This window comes from Gopherus flavomarginatus, chromosome 13 (genome assembly GCF_025201925.1).
Source record: "Gopherus flavomarginatus isolate rGopFla2 chromosome 13, rGopFla2.mat.asm, whole genome shotgun sequence".
NCBI classification, from domain to species: Eukaryota; Metazoa; Chordata; order Testudines; family Testudinidae; genus Gopherus; species Gopherus flavomarginatus.
Window position 1 is genome coordinate 15,727,155 of NC_066629.1, and position 13,756 is coordinate 15,740,910.

General features: G+C 40.9%; 1 protein-coding gene across 5 annotated transcripts in view; it reads right to left on the reverse strand.

Moving 5' to 3' along the window:
* ARHGAP32 (Rho GTPase activating protein 32) overlaps positions 1–13,756 on the reverse strand; it is a 403,957-nt gene that overhangs the window by 349,638 nt on the left and 40,563 nt on the right. For 4 of the 5 annotated variants that reach the window (XM_050921528.1, XM_050921525.1, XM_050921521.1 and 1 more), the window contains exon 1: positions 2,271–2,343. The exons of the other annotated variant lie outside the window; for it this stretch is intronic. The gene's annotated coding sequence lies outside the window, so the exon portion shown is untranslated. Of the gene's footprint in view, positions 1–2,270; positions 2,344–13,756 lie in introns of those variants that run through there. 5 annotated transcript variants of the gene reach the window in all.

Genomic DNA, 13,756 nt, shown 5'->3' on the forward strand with positions numbered 1-13,756 from the left:
ATTTATTAATTGTTGATTGTGAATTTCAGCTTTGCAAAAAGGAAAATTAACACATATACCGCTTATGCTTTTCAAAGCTGATGGCTCTTCTGCAGAGTGATACACAAGTTATACTTAAAATGCTACTGGTGCTTAAGAAACTCTTCTCTTTAAGCCCTACCTACCAACATGTCCTCTCCCTTGTGCGTGACCAATTTCATTTTCCTCTCCCCCACTGCAAGTGTTCAAGGTTTATAAGTACTCTGTGAAAGAATGGGAATTTCTATAGTAAAAATAAGAAAATCCTCTTAATTTTTAAATGAGACAATTCAAAAAATGTGTACATCGGGGGAGGAGTACCAATTTTAAGTGCAGAGGCAGTGAGGCAGTCAAATTAAAAGTTCACATTTTTCTATAAACAGTTCAGAAGCCCAAAAAAATGGGTCAAAATACGCACCATGGGATGTTAAGATTATACAATTCCAACTCAATCTGAATGATTGTTCATTCTCCGCTAGATAACTGAAAAAAGACTTGCTACAGTCAACAGGAGCATTACAATCAGAGACTAAAGACTGAAAAGCCATAGTTCAACCATATACACCTTTACCTCGATATAACGCTGTCCTTGGGAGCCAAAAAATCTTACCGCATTATAGGTGAAATCACGTCAGATTGAACTTGATTTGATCCGCTGGGGCGCGCAGCCTTGCACCACCGGAGCGCGGCTTTACCAATGTTATATCCGAATTCATGTTATACTGGGTGGCATTATAATAGGGTAGAGGTTTACTTCATAAAGTGAAAGAAAGAGGGAAAGCAAACTAGAGAACTTTGTTCTTAAAAAAGCAAAGCTGATTAGAATTTTAGGACAGACGTTTCTGATGACTATGTATCATATGCAAATGAATGCCCCAATTAAGAATTGGTTATTTTAAGCAAAAATTATTTACAGATTCTGAAAGTTTAATGTCTAGAATAAAATAATAATGGCTCCTGGAGTGTATTTATACACTAATTTAAACAAACATCTTCTGTCTTTGGAGGCAAGGATCCTATGTTATCTTCCTTCCTGTTTTGCATGTTATTTACACACCAAATTAGACTGAATACTACTTAAGAGGTAAATCTCTCAGTGCTTTGCAAAGACCAATAAATATTTTATTTGCATTTTATAGCAGGATATAATATGCCACGAAGTAGTTAATTAACTTGCCCAAGCTCAGACTGAGTAAGTGGGCAGAACTACGAACAGACTCTCATCTGCACACATCCAGCCTTGTTTCCTATTCATGGCGTCATATGCTGTATGTATCTCACGTACCTGTATTCAAGTCTAGAAGTTATCCTAAAAAAGGAAGTCCTACTGCATTTTTTAAACTGAACTCATTATTAACCTCTTTCTGATCTTACTGATGATATATTTTAGAAGTTAGTTCAAACTTGAAATGAATATTACAGTTGTCCAAAAGGCAACATTTTCAACACTATGACTCATCAGGAATATTCATGGATACAATAATCCAATCAAATCCCAGTGGCTGTTAACATGACTAATAACTCCACCTGAAACGTTCAACATGCCTCTAGGAGATAAAATATTCCTAGTTCAGCACTAGAAACATTCCCCTTTTCTAACTCACTTCTACATAGTAGAAAAAATGTCACATGTTCTCTTTAACTTAATTATTCTCCATTTATTTCAATTTTTAAATAAACAAAAAGCACCTTTCCAAATCTGCATGCCTAGAGAAGATGACAAATTCGTCAGAATCTTCACATTACGCAGAACGTATAACTATGCATGCACTAAATATTAATATAGCCACATGGTATTCTTTATGATGAAAGTCTTTGGTAGTGATCTTTGCGTCATCAGAGTAAAGGGCTATATTCTATCTAGAAATACACAGTACCAGAGCCTCAGCTGGTGTTAACTGGTATAGCTCTGCTGATGTCCACACAGCTACAATTACTTACATCAGGTGGGCTTTGGCCCAGGAACTCTGCCCTCACTGGCTTGGTCATTTCTGCAGGCTGAGAACAGAATTGTGCCTCCACATCCTTTTCCATCATTCTCACCAAACTCAATAACTGACATCAGTGCTGTCTGGCTTGCTGTGTCTAGCAAGCAGAAAGAGACAAATGCCTCAAAACTGCAGTTTAGTATTCTGAAGCTACAAATTCCTAATGTTCTAATGTGGAGGCATCTGTTTCCTTCGGGTCTTCTTTCTACTCCACATTATTGAATATATGCTCAGGGAAACAAGATAGGACACAGCTTAGCTTACCATTTCTTCTTCTGCAATCTTTTGATCACAATACATCCCATTCTTGCTAGGTTTCTCTTTGGCCTGAGGACAGACGTAGCCACTGGGGAGCAGTAAAGGAAGAAAGATGAAGATAGCCATCACACAATTACAGAAAAACTGGATAGTCTGGATTGTAGATACAAAAAGACGTGCTCAACTAACACCTGTATCATTGTTAAATTTGCCTATGCACGTATACCTTGATACTACAAATCATTACAGGCAGCCACACTAAATCACAACAGCTACAAAACTGGGAATAAAGTACATGCGGCACTTGTTACATTCCTTTCGAGGTACAGTAACAGTTATTGATAATCTCAGAGCATTATACATACCTCCTGTTGCTTCATTATGCTATTTCTCTACACTATAGCTAATGACACAGTGGAGGAAGGAAATATAAAGAAACTCCGTCTTAAAGACAGGCATAAAATCAGTGATAAAGCATCACATCATGCAAAGCACTTTCATTCTACTGCCCATGTACTGCTGGTAGTAATAGCTCCAACGTTCAATCAAGATGCTATTCTTAAAGTATTAGAAATTACATGCAGGCTTCACCAGTGCTGTGGAAAAAGCTTTTTTAAATATTAACATTTTACAAATATCATAAAATAAATACTACAATAATATTTATCACCTTCCATTTGAGGATCTCAAAACCCTTTGCAGATATTAATGAAATGAGTGTCACAACCTCACCCTCCTACTACTTCACCCGATTGACAGATGAGAATCCTAGGCACAGAGGAGTTAAGTAACTTTCCTAAGGCCACAAAGAAAGTCAATGGCCAGGTCTGGAATATAACCCTTATTATCTGACCTCTAAGTCAATGCTTTCATAAGCAAAACCTTCCTTATTTATGAGTAAATACAGATTTGTTGAGGCATATTTTGTGGAAGCAGATATTTAAGTCACAAAGCAGTATCATTTGCTCTTGCATTAAAAGGGCAAAAGTAGACAGATTTCACTGAATGATTACAAGTAAGGTATAAAAAATATGCATGGCTACAGCTCATTAGTATTTATTAAAACCCTAACAATGCACTCACTATTAAACAAGACAAAATACAGGGGAGTCTTTCCCAAAGACCTTAACATTCTAACAAACAAGACAGAGTAGATAAACCAAACACACTGGAAAAGTACAGAATGGCTGGATTACTTTATTATTATTTGAGACTGTGATTCACCTTTCTGTGGGTGCTGCGGAGGGAAGAAATCTTATGAAGGAATCTGAAATAAGAAAGGAGGTTGACAGGCTGGAGTAGGGAGGGCATTTGATGCAGAAAGGATGATGTGAAAGATGGCACAAAGGGGCTGATTCCCCAGCCTTGCACCATATGATGTCATTTATACCTGTGCAAAGTGGATGTAAAAACACCAACCTTTCCATGAATAGAGAAATCTGATTTGGTAGCATTTTACACCTACGTTGCAGAGGTGTAAAAGACTACCCAAGGTGCAAAGCATTTGAGAATCAAGCAGAGCATCTGTTGTGGAAGAGAGACCATTTTGCAGCATATATGTATGTAAAACTGGGATACATGGCTCTCTTGCAGCTTCACAGAAGCCAAGGATTTGTTTATTTTTTGCATCCCCTTAATATTTGAAGCTGTACTGGCCAAAGGAGCAACAGTAAAACGAAGTAAGTCTATGCAGGGGCGGCTCTAGGCATTTTGCCACTCCAAGCACGGCAGGCAGGCTGCCTTCGGCGGCTTGCCTCAGGAGAGTCCACAGGTCCTGCAGCTTCAGCGGCACACCCGAAGCCGCAGGACCAGGGGACCCTCCGCAGGCATGCCACTGAAAGCAGCTTGCCTGCCGCCCTCGCAGCGACCGGCAGAGCGCCCCCAGTGGCTTGCCGCCCCAGGCACGTGCTTAGCATGCTGAGGCCTGGAGCAGCCCCGGAGTCTATGTTAAGATTAACTAGTTTTTCCTAAGCCTCTTACATGTACCGCATACAGATAATAGAATGACAGGTTTCAGTGTGGTAGCTATGTCACTACAAAAGCTAATTTCCCCATACTAATTTTCCCCTACTGTTACTCACACCCTCTTGTCAATTGTAAGAAATGGGCCACCCTGTTTACACTGGCCTCATTACCACTTCAAAAGTGATTTTTCCACCCTTCGTATTCTACTATTGAAATTAGCCCACTTCCACTTTAACTGAATTGTCTCATTAGCACTGACCCCCCCACCTGGTAAGGCAACTCCCATCTTTTCATGTACTGTGTATATATACGTGACCATAAGAATGGCCACACTGGGTCAGATCAAAGGTCCAATCCAGTCAAGTATCCTGTCTACTGATAGTGGCCAATGCCAACTGCCCCAGAGGGAGTGAACCTAACAGGTAATGATCAAGTGATCTCTCTCCTGCTGTCCATCTCCACCCTCTGACAAACAGAGGCGAGGGACATCATTCCTTAACCATCCTGGCTAATAGCTATTAATGGACTTAACCTCCATGAATTTATCTAGTTCTCTTTTAAACCCCGTTATAGTCCTCGCCTTCATAGCCTCCTCAGGCAAGGAGTTCTACCTGCCTACATCTGATGAAGTGGGTTTTAGCCCACGAAAACTTATGCCCAAGTGAAACTTCTGAAATACACAGAGAAATAAAATCAAACCAGATGGTGACTATGATGTATAATCAAGTCACTCCTTTTAGGGGAAAGGGGAACCCTCCACAACACTCCATTTCCCCAACCCCTGCCCTTAATGCCCACCACCACCACTCTTCTGATTTCAAGGATCTATAATAATTTAGACCAGCTAAGGATCTCACTAAGGACTCCAAGCTGCATCTCCATTCATCCACAGTGGACCAGATGCTGTTCCCTCTGCAGCTTGACAGCGCTGTCCTCTGAGCATTAATTGTATCAAGAGCAACACAATCCAGAGATACAATGTGCACCACGCCTTCAGCTCAGGGTATAAGTATGGACCGGGACCCCCATAACTCAGTTGTGGTTCAGCGCCAGGGCCACATGCTACCAGTATATCCAAGGCTAGGCCAAAAAGCCTACTCTTTGAAGATAATCCATTACATATATTGCCACTGGATACTTAACTTCTGTTCAGCCTGATACTCCCCGCCATTTCCACTGGTGAAGGAGAACAGACGTAGTATAACTGCGGTGAGGGTCACAGAAGGGAGAGAACATCACTTCCACCTGAGGTTTCCTCATGTGCCTTTGAGCCGACACAGAGGTTCCTTTCTGCAACTCTACGTGGTCAGGACCCCTTGCTAGAATATAGGTCTGTCTGTTAGCCTGAGATATAATTTTGGGTTTGATTATTGATACTCTTATAGTCTTACTAATATGTGTGAACAAAGAACAAAGACACTGTATTGCTTCTGCCTGGCCAGATGGGTTTGTTAGTATAATGAGAAAAGATAAAGGAATAGAGCTCCAGTGTTGCTGCGTATGGTGGCAGTGTAATATACGAGCATACACTTGAAGAACAGTCCTGCCTCAACGCCTCTCCTAAGAAAATGTCAAGCAACCAGTTGGGAGGGGTGAGAGGGATAGCGGGGGGGAAAGTATAAGAAACACTAAAACCCAAAGAAATGCCTGTCCCTGACCAAAGCACAACCTCACTCCCTACTCCTCCCATGGGTTACAAAAGAGGTGGTACCAATGCCCCCTGACTTACAGCCCTCCAAAACACAACATGACCATAAATTGTAAGGGGTGGGACCAAAGGTGTGCACTACAGGGAAAATTATGCCTGCTAAGGAAGAGGAAATGGGGACCCTGGTAAAGGTTCTGCAACATCAGAGCTATGGATATACTTGCTTGAAACTAACCCCAATAAACATTGCATTGCCTGCACTTCAGATTTCTGCTTTCTGTCTTTGTGACAAGAAACATGGGAGGGGGTGAAGGGAAAACCCCCTAACACTCCTCACGGGAATGGCACTGGCGAACAGCTGCTCCCCGAAGCACACCACAGACTCATGAGCAGCACTAACTCCTACTCTGAGTCCAGACCGCAGTGGGAGCTGAGGAGAGCCTACAGAAAGACACGCTGTTAGGGGAGAAAGGAGTAAATTAAACACTGTTCCAGTGACATCAGCTGCATTGTTTTCTTTAAAAATAAGCATGAGTGTGCCATCACATTTAACTTCTGCAATTTAAAGTTATCAGAATCAGAACACTGCCAAAACAGATAAATTAATAATTACATTCCGCCTCCCTAAATTCCCTCTGGTGCTTCAGCTGGAGCATACACACAGCATTGCTGTGCGCTATTCAACAGCTGCCATGTTCCACCTCAGAGGGAGGATGCACTTCCTTGATGAACCAAGTGATCTATGCATCTGCACAACAGTTTGTTAGGCATGTAAAATGTTTTACGGGTCCTTCAACATAACAGGCACTATCTAAGTCATGCCTGACCAACCTGATTGCCTTCTATGATAAGGTAACTAGTTCTGTGGATATGGGGAAAGCAGTGGACATGACATACCTTGACTTTAGCAAAGCTTTTGATGCGGTCTCCCACAGCAGTCTTGCCAGCAAGTTAAACAAGGATGGATTGGATGAATGGACGATAAGGCGGATAGAAAGCTGGCTAGAACGTTGGGCTCAATTGGTAGTGATCAACAGGTCGGTATCAAGCAGAGTGCCCCAGGAGTCGGTTTTTGTTCAACATCTTCATTAATAATCTGGATTGATGGGATGGATTGCACCCTTGGCAAGTTCATGGATGACACTAAGGTGTGGGGAGAAGTAGATACACTGCACGGTAGGGATAGGGTCCAGAGTGACCTAGACAAATTGGAGGATTTGGCCAAAAGAAATCTGATGAGGTTTAACGAGGAAAAGTGCAGAATTCTGAACTTAGGACGGAAAAATCCCATGCACTGCTACAGGCTGGGGACCAACTGGCTAAGCGGCAGTCCTGAGGAAAGGACCTGGGGATTACAATGGATGATATGAGTCAACAGTGTGCCCTTGTTGCCAAGAAGGCTAATGGCATATTTGGCTGCATTAGTAGGTGCACTGCCAGCAGATGGATGGAAGTGGTTATTCCGCTCTATTCAGCACTGGTGAGGCTGCATCTGGAGTACTGAGTCCAGTTTTGGGGTTCCCACTATAGAAGGGATGTGGACAAACTGGAGAGAGTCCAGCGGAGGGCAACGAAAATGATTAGGGGGCTGGGGCACATGACTTACGAGAAGAGGCTGAGCGAACTGGGATTGTTTAGTCTGCAGAAGAGAAGAGTGAGGGGGGATTTGAGACCAGCCTTCTATTACCTGAGGGGGAGTTCCAAAGAGGACAGAACTCGGCTGTTCTCAGTGGTGGCAGATGACAAAACAAGGAGCAATGGTGTCAAGTTACAGTGGGGGAGGTCTAGGTTGGATATTAGGAAAAATTATTTCACTAGGAGGGTGGTGAAGCACTGGAATGGGTTACCGGGGAGCGAGGGGGAAGACGACAGACAGTGGAATCTCCATGCATAGAGGTTTTTATGGCCTGGCTTGACAAAGCCCTGGCTGGGATGATTTAGTTGGGGTTGGTCCTGCTTTGAGCAGGGGGTTGGATTAGATGACCTCCTGTGGTCCCTTCCAACCCTGATATTCTATGCCTCAGATATTTTTACTATAGTAAAAAACACTTAATTTTTAACATTGTATAAAAGTTAAATACATATTTGCTCAGAGAGATGTTTAATAACTGCTGTTTGCATTTCAGTACAGAGCATAAGTTGCAGCCTTTTTGCATACAATTATCTCTAAAAACGGAATACAATGGGAATGCACACAGATATATACATTCAGGCCCCACTCCCAAGTTTGAACATTTTAGCCATTACCTCAAAAATCATGATAATGATGCCTATTAAGGGTTAAAAACTTCAGCCTTTGTGCTGCATACAGCAACTTACTCACACAAAAACAGATCAGATACCAAATTTTATTTCCAAGTGCCCTGCTTCGACAATCCCCCTGCTTCTAATAGGATTACTCATGCGATTTCAGTTACAGTATGCATCAGTGCACTGAACTAGATTAATATTAATAGGCAATGGAACTCAGAACATTGTCACACTGGAGTAATGTTCCAAGCTCTCCTCAACAGAAAATGCTGAAGTCTATATTCAAGTGTAATAATCAAAATGGTTCAGCATAGCAGAAAACCGAATTTAATACAAACATGTACCCAGAGTTCAAATAAATGCAATAGGTATTTCAAAGAGCTAAAATATTTATTCTTAGCATTCTGTCCAGCAAGTTTCTTTCCTGTCATCAAACATTAAGCTCATCACCTGGCGATCATCTGATGCTAATGAAAGTGAATAGACCTTATTTTGTTAAATTATTCATAGGCCAATATTAAAGAGTTTTAAAATATTCGGCTCTGTACATGATTGGCAATTATCACTTCATTTACAGCACCATTAAATTCCAATTCTTCAGAGAGAGTAAAATATATTTCAGGACACTTTTTTTTTTTTTAAATAAGGATAAAGAGAGACCGATTTCAGCCTTTCCATATGTAAAAGTTTAGAGAATGATCCTTCGTTCTTTCAGACTCATTCTTTTTGAGAATTAGTAGTTAGTTACCAGGCAAAATATGCCATCACTGCACTAATTCATAAGCTTACTTTCCCCATAGTTTTGAGGCAAAATGTTGTTCACCCAAAAGATACTTGTTTGATTGTTTTTAAGATCATGTCGTAAGTACAGCAAAGGATTTTGATTCCTTGAAACCAAAAGATTTGTATTCTAGAGTAAGTCAAAGGGAAAGGACTTGGGAGACAGACTGTCAACAATTTTGCTCTAGGGAGCAATTTTCTAAACATTATTTTATACATAAAATTAAGTATTGCTTTTTAATTAAGTATCGAAGTTTCAGTGAAGGGCCAATACCAACTTCTGGATAACACTTGGCAGATAACTCAAAACAAAAATGATGCTATTCAGTTAAACAAAATAAACTTAAACATAGGTCGAGGAAGAGGTAGGGGTGGGAAAGGGAGTTTGTTAATCTGGAAACGTATTTTTGCAAGGGAAATTCCCACATTTTATTTGTATTTTGTTTGTGGCAACTGCTGTCTACCATTACAATTCTCATCATTTATTTTAACCATTTAGCAAATCCAAAGTAGATCAAGTCCAAAAAGATTACTCCACTTGAAGATTCATTCCTATTTGATTTCACCTAAAAAATATAATAAATTAAAATATACCTACTTCATCACAGTAAAAGCAGTTCTCAGTTTCCCTAAAGGAACTTAGTTCTGCTTAACTGAGTTGGAAAGGGAAGTGAAGGACTTCACATATTTTATGAAGTCATCTTTAAACTGATTCTTCTGAGTGTATGTATATTACAGCAAGGTTTTATTAGCGTAACACTGAACTGACAAGACAATCAGAAAGTGTTTGTAAGGTTTTGCTCCATTAGAAGAGAAAAATGAAAATGCTTCTGTATCCACAGGGCCAGCTCCAGGCACCAACCCAGCAAGCAGCTGCTTGGGACGGCCCACGGTGAGGGGTGGCACATCCGGGTCTTCGGCAACAATTCAGCAGCGGGTCCCTCACTCCCTCTTAGAGCAAAGGACCAGCCGCCAAACTGCCGCTGAAGACTGAAGCGGCAGCAGCAGAGCTGCAGATGACGATCGTAGCTTTTCTTTTTTTTTTTTCTTTTTGCTGCTTGGGGTGGCAAAAACCCTGGGGCCGGCCCTGTGTATCCATGAGAACTATGGTAGCATCTTTCTTACGTAAATGGAATATTTTTCAAGGACCAGAAAGTCTCCACAGGTCTAGTGACTGTCAGGAGTTTCACATCCTCCCACTCAAGTGGGTCATGTGGCCTGAGGGACTGCAAAATTTAAATTGCTTGCAAACTAATGTAATGGTTTTCCACTTTTAGAACAACTCAGAACTACAGTATATTAACATTATAAGATGCATCTGCAGGGAGCCTGAAGGGTTTTGCAGGGTCTGGTACTATTCAATATTTTCATTGGATAATGGAGCAGAGGGCATGATTATAACATTTGCGGATGACACGAACCTCGGAGGGGGATGCAAGCACTTTGGGGGACAGGATTAGAATTCTAAAGTACCTTGATAAACTGGTGAATTGGTCTGATATCAACAAGATAAAATTCAATAAAGGTAAATGCAAAGTATTAGACCGGGAAATAACTGGCCAGGCGATAGTACTGCAGAGGAGGATCTGAGGGCTATAGGAAATCACGAATTGAATATGAGTCAACAGTGTGATGAAGCTGCAGAAAGGGCTAGTATCATTTTGGGGTGTATTAAATGGAGTGTGATTTGCAAAACATGGGAGGTAATTGATAAGAGGGAAGGTTCTCCCATGGATTGGTAACTGGTTAAAAGATAGGAAACAAAGGGTAGGAATAAATGGTCAGTTTTCAGAATGGAGAGAGGTAAATAGTGGTGTCCCCCAGAGGTCTGTTCTGGGACCAGTCCTATTTAACATATTCATAAACGATCTGGAAAAAGGGGTAAACAGGGAGGTGGCAAAATTTGCAGATGATACAAAACTACTTAAGATGGGTAAGTCCCAGGCAGACTGCGACGAGCTACAAAAGGATCTCACAAAACTGGCAACAAAATGGCAGATGAAATTTAATGTTGATAAATGCTAAGAAATGCACATTGGAAAACATAATCCTAACTATACATATACAATGATGGGGTCTAAATTCGCTGTTACCACTCAAGAAAGAGATCTTGGAGTCATTGTGAATAGTTCTCTGAAATCATCCACTCAATATGCAGTGGCAGTCAAAAAAGCAAACAGAATGTTGGGAATCATCAAGAAAGGGATAGATAATAAGATAGAAAATATCACATTGCCTCTATATAAATCCATGGTATGCCCAGACCTTGAATACTGCACGCAGATGTGGTCACCCCATCTCAAAAAAGATATATTGGAATTGGAAAAGTTTCAGGAAAGTGCACCAAAAATGATTAGGGGTATGGAACCGCTTCCATATGTGGAGAGATTAATAAGACTGGGACTTTTCAGCATGGAAAAGAGGCGACTGGGGGGGATATGATAGGGATCTATAAAATCATGAGTGGTATAGAGAAAGTAAATAAGGAAGTGTTATTTACTCCTTCTCATAATACAAGAACAAGGAGCCACCAAATGAAATTAATAGGCAGCAGGTTTAAAACAAACACAAGGAAGTATTTTTTCATGCAACACACTGTCAACCTCTGGAACTCCTTGACAGAGCGTGTTGTGAAGGCCAATACTTTAACAAGGTTCAAAAGGGAGCTAGACAGATTCATGGAAGATAGGTCCATCAATGGCTATTAGCCAGGATGGGCAGGAATGGTGTCCCTAGCCTCTGTTTGCCAGAAGCTGGGATTGGGTGACAGGGCATGGATCACTTCATGATAACCTGTCTGTTCATTCCCTTTGGGGCACCTGCCATTGGCCACTGTCAGAGGACAGGATACTGGGCTTGATGGACCCTTGGTCTGACCCAGTACGGCCGTTCTTATGTTCTTATCCACTCTACTCGGCACTCGGTGAGGCCTCAGCTGGAGTACTGCATCCAGTTTTGGGCGCCACACTTTAGGATGTGGACCAATTGGAGAGAGTCCAGAGGAGAGCAAGAAAAATATTAATAAAAGGTTTAGAAACCCTGACCTATGAAGGTTAAAAGAACTGGGCACTTTTAGTATAAACAAAAGATGACTGGGGGATGGGGAGGGGCCTGCTAACAGTCTTCAAATACATTAAAGGCTGCTATAAACAGTGATCAATTGTCCTCCACGTACACCAAAGGTACGACAAGAAGTAATGGGCTTAATCTGCAACACGGAAGATAGGAAAAACTATCCTTAAAGTTAGAAAGTTAAGTACTGGAACAGTTTACACCACGGGAGGTTATGGAACACCATCATTCAAGGTATTTAAGAACAGGTTAGACAATCACCTGTCAGGAATGGATTAGGTATACTTGGTCTTGTCTCAGAGAAGTGGGGAGAGGGAGTGGACTAGATGACCTCTCAAGGTCCTTTCCAGTCCTGCATTTTTATTAGTCCATTATTTTATTTACACTCCAGAATAGGTTTCCCCTGTGCCAGTGTGATCAAATTCACAGTTCACCTGCTTTCCCACAACAGTATTGATATTTCATAGCACTTTGCCATTATTTTAAAAGATGCTTGACTTGGCTGGAATGCTTTATCAATGCTGTTTCTGTACACCAGCCTAATTTGATAAAGCCTTTCAAAGACCAGCACTTACTAGGATGATTTGATTAGGTTGTCAATCGTGACAATGCCTCCGTATCTTTTGAAGCTCTTAAGAGGCAGAAAGCTTGCCATACAGAGATTATAAGAATGTACAGCTCAGGTTTTCCAATTCAGCTAATGCACAGAACTATTTTATTTCGAAACCTCTAGGCTCTGTTTCCCACGATATACGTGTGTGATCGTTTGTATATTTTGATGTATTAATGATTAAAACTAAAGCAGAGAAGAGCTTGGGTATATGGCTGTTTGTTTCTGGGGGTTTTCTTTTAAATCAACATTTATGGTGAGTACTGGAGATCAAGGCAGAAAAAGCAACTGTAACTCAGTAAATGAAAAAGGGGAAGTTACTATTAATCCTAACACATATATATTTGCAGCTGGAGAAGGCATGTGATCAAAACCTTTGTCATAGATATAAAACTTGTTACCCTTCCCTTTATGTATGCTGTAACATAAAATCCCTCCTGACCAGAGGTACAGAATCACTTACCTGTAAGGGGTTAATCAGTTTAATTAACCTAGTTGGCATCTGACCAGAAGGACCAATAGGGAAAGAAGATGCTTTCAAAACTGGGGAGGGAAGGTTTTGTTTATGCTTTCTTTGTTGGTTCCCTCTCGGGGCAAAGAGACAGACCAAGCAGGTAAACCAGCTCCTAAAAAGATACTGAAATGACATCTAAAATTACAGAAAATGTAAGTAACAGCAAGGAAATGCGTTAGATTATCTTTTGCTTTAGCTTGTGAATTTTCCCTATGCTAAGAGGGAGGTTTATTCCTGTTTTTGTAACTTTGAAGTTGAGCCTAGAGGGGAAACTTCTATGTTTTAAATCTTTTTATTACACTGTAAAATTATCTTCCATCCTGATTTTACAGAGGTGCTTCTTTTACTTTTTTCTTTATATAAAGTTCTTCTTTTAAGAACCTGATTGATTTTAGTGCCCTAAAGATAAAGAGTCTAGTCTGTACTTTTATTAAAGGTTGGTATATTATTCTCAAGCCTCCCCTGGAAAGGGGGTGAAGGGGCTTGGAGGAATATTTTGGGGGAAATAGGAACTCCAAATGGTCCTTTTCCAGAATCTTTGGCTAAATCACTTGGTGGTGGCAGCAATACTGTCCAAGGACAAGGAAAGGATTTGTGCCTTGGGGAAGTTTTTAACCTAAGCTGGTAGAAATAAGTTTAGGGGGTCTTTCATG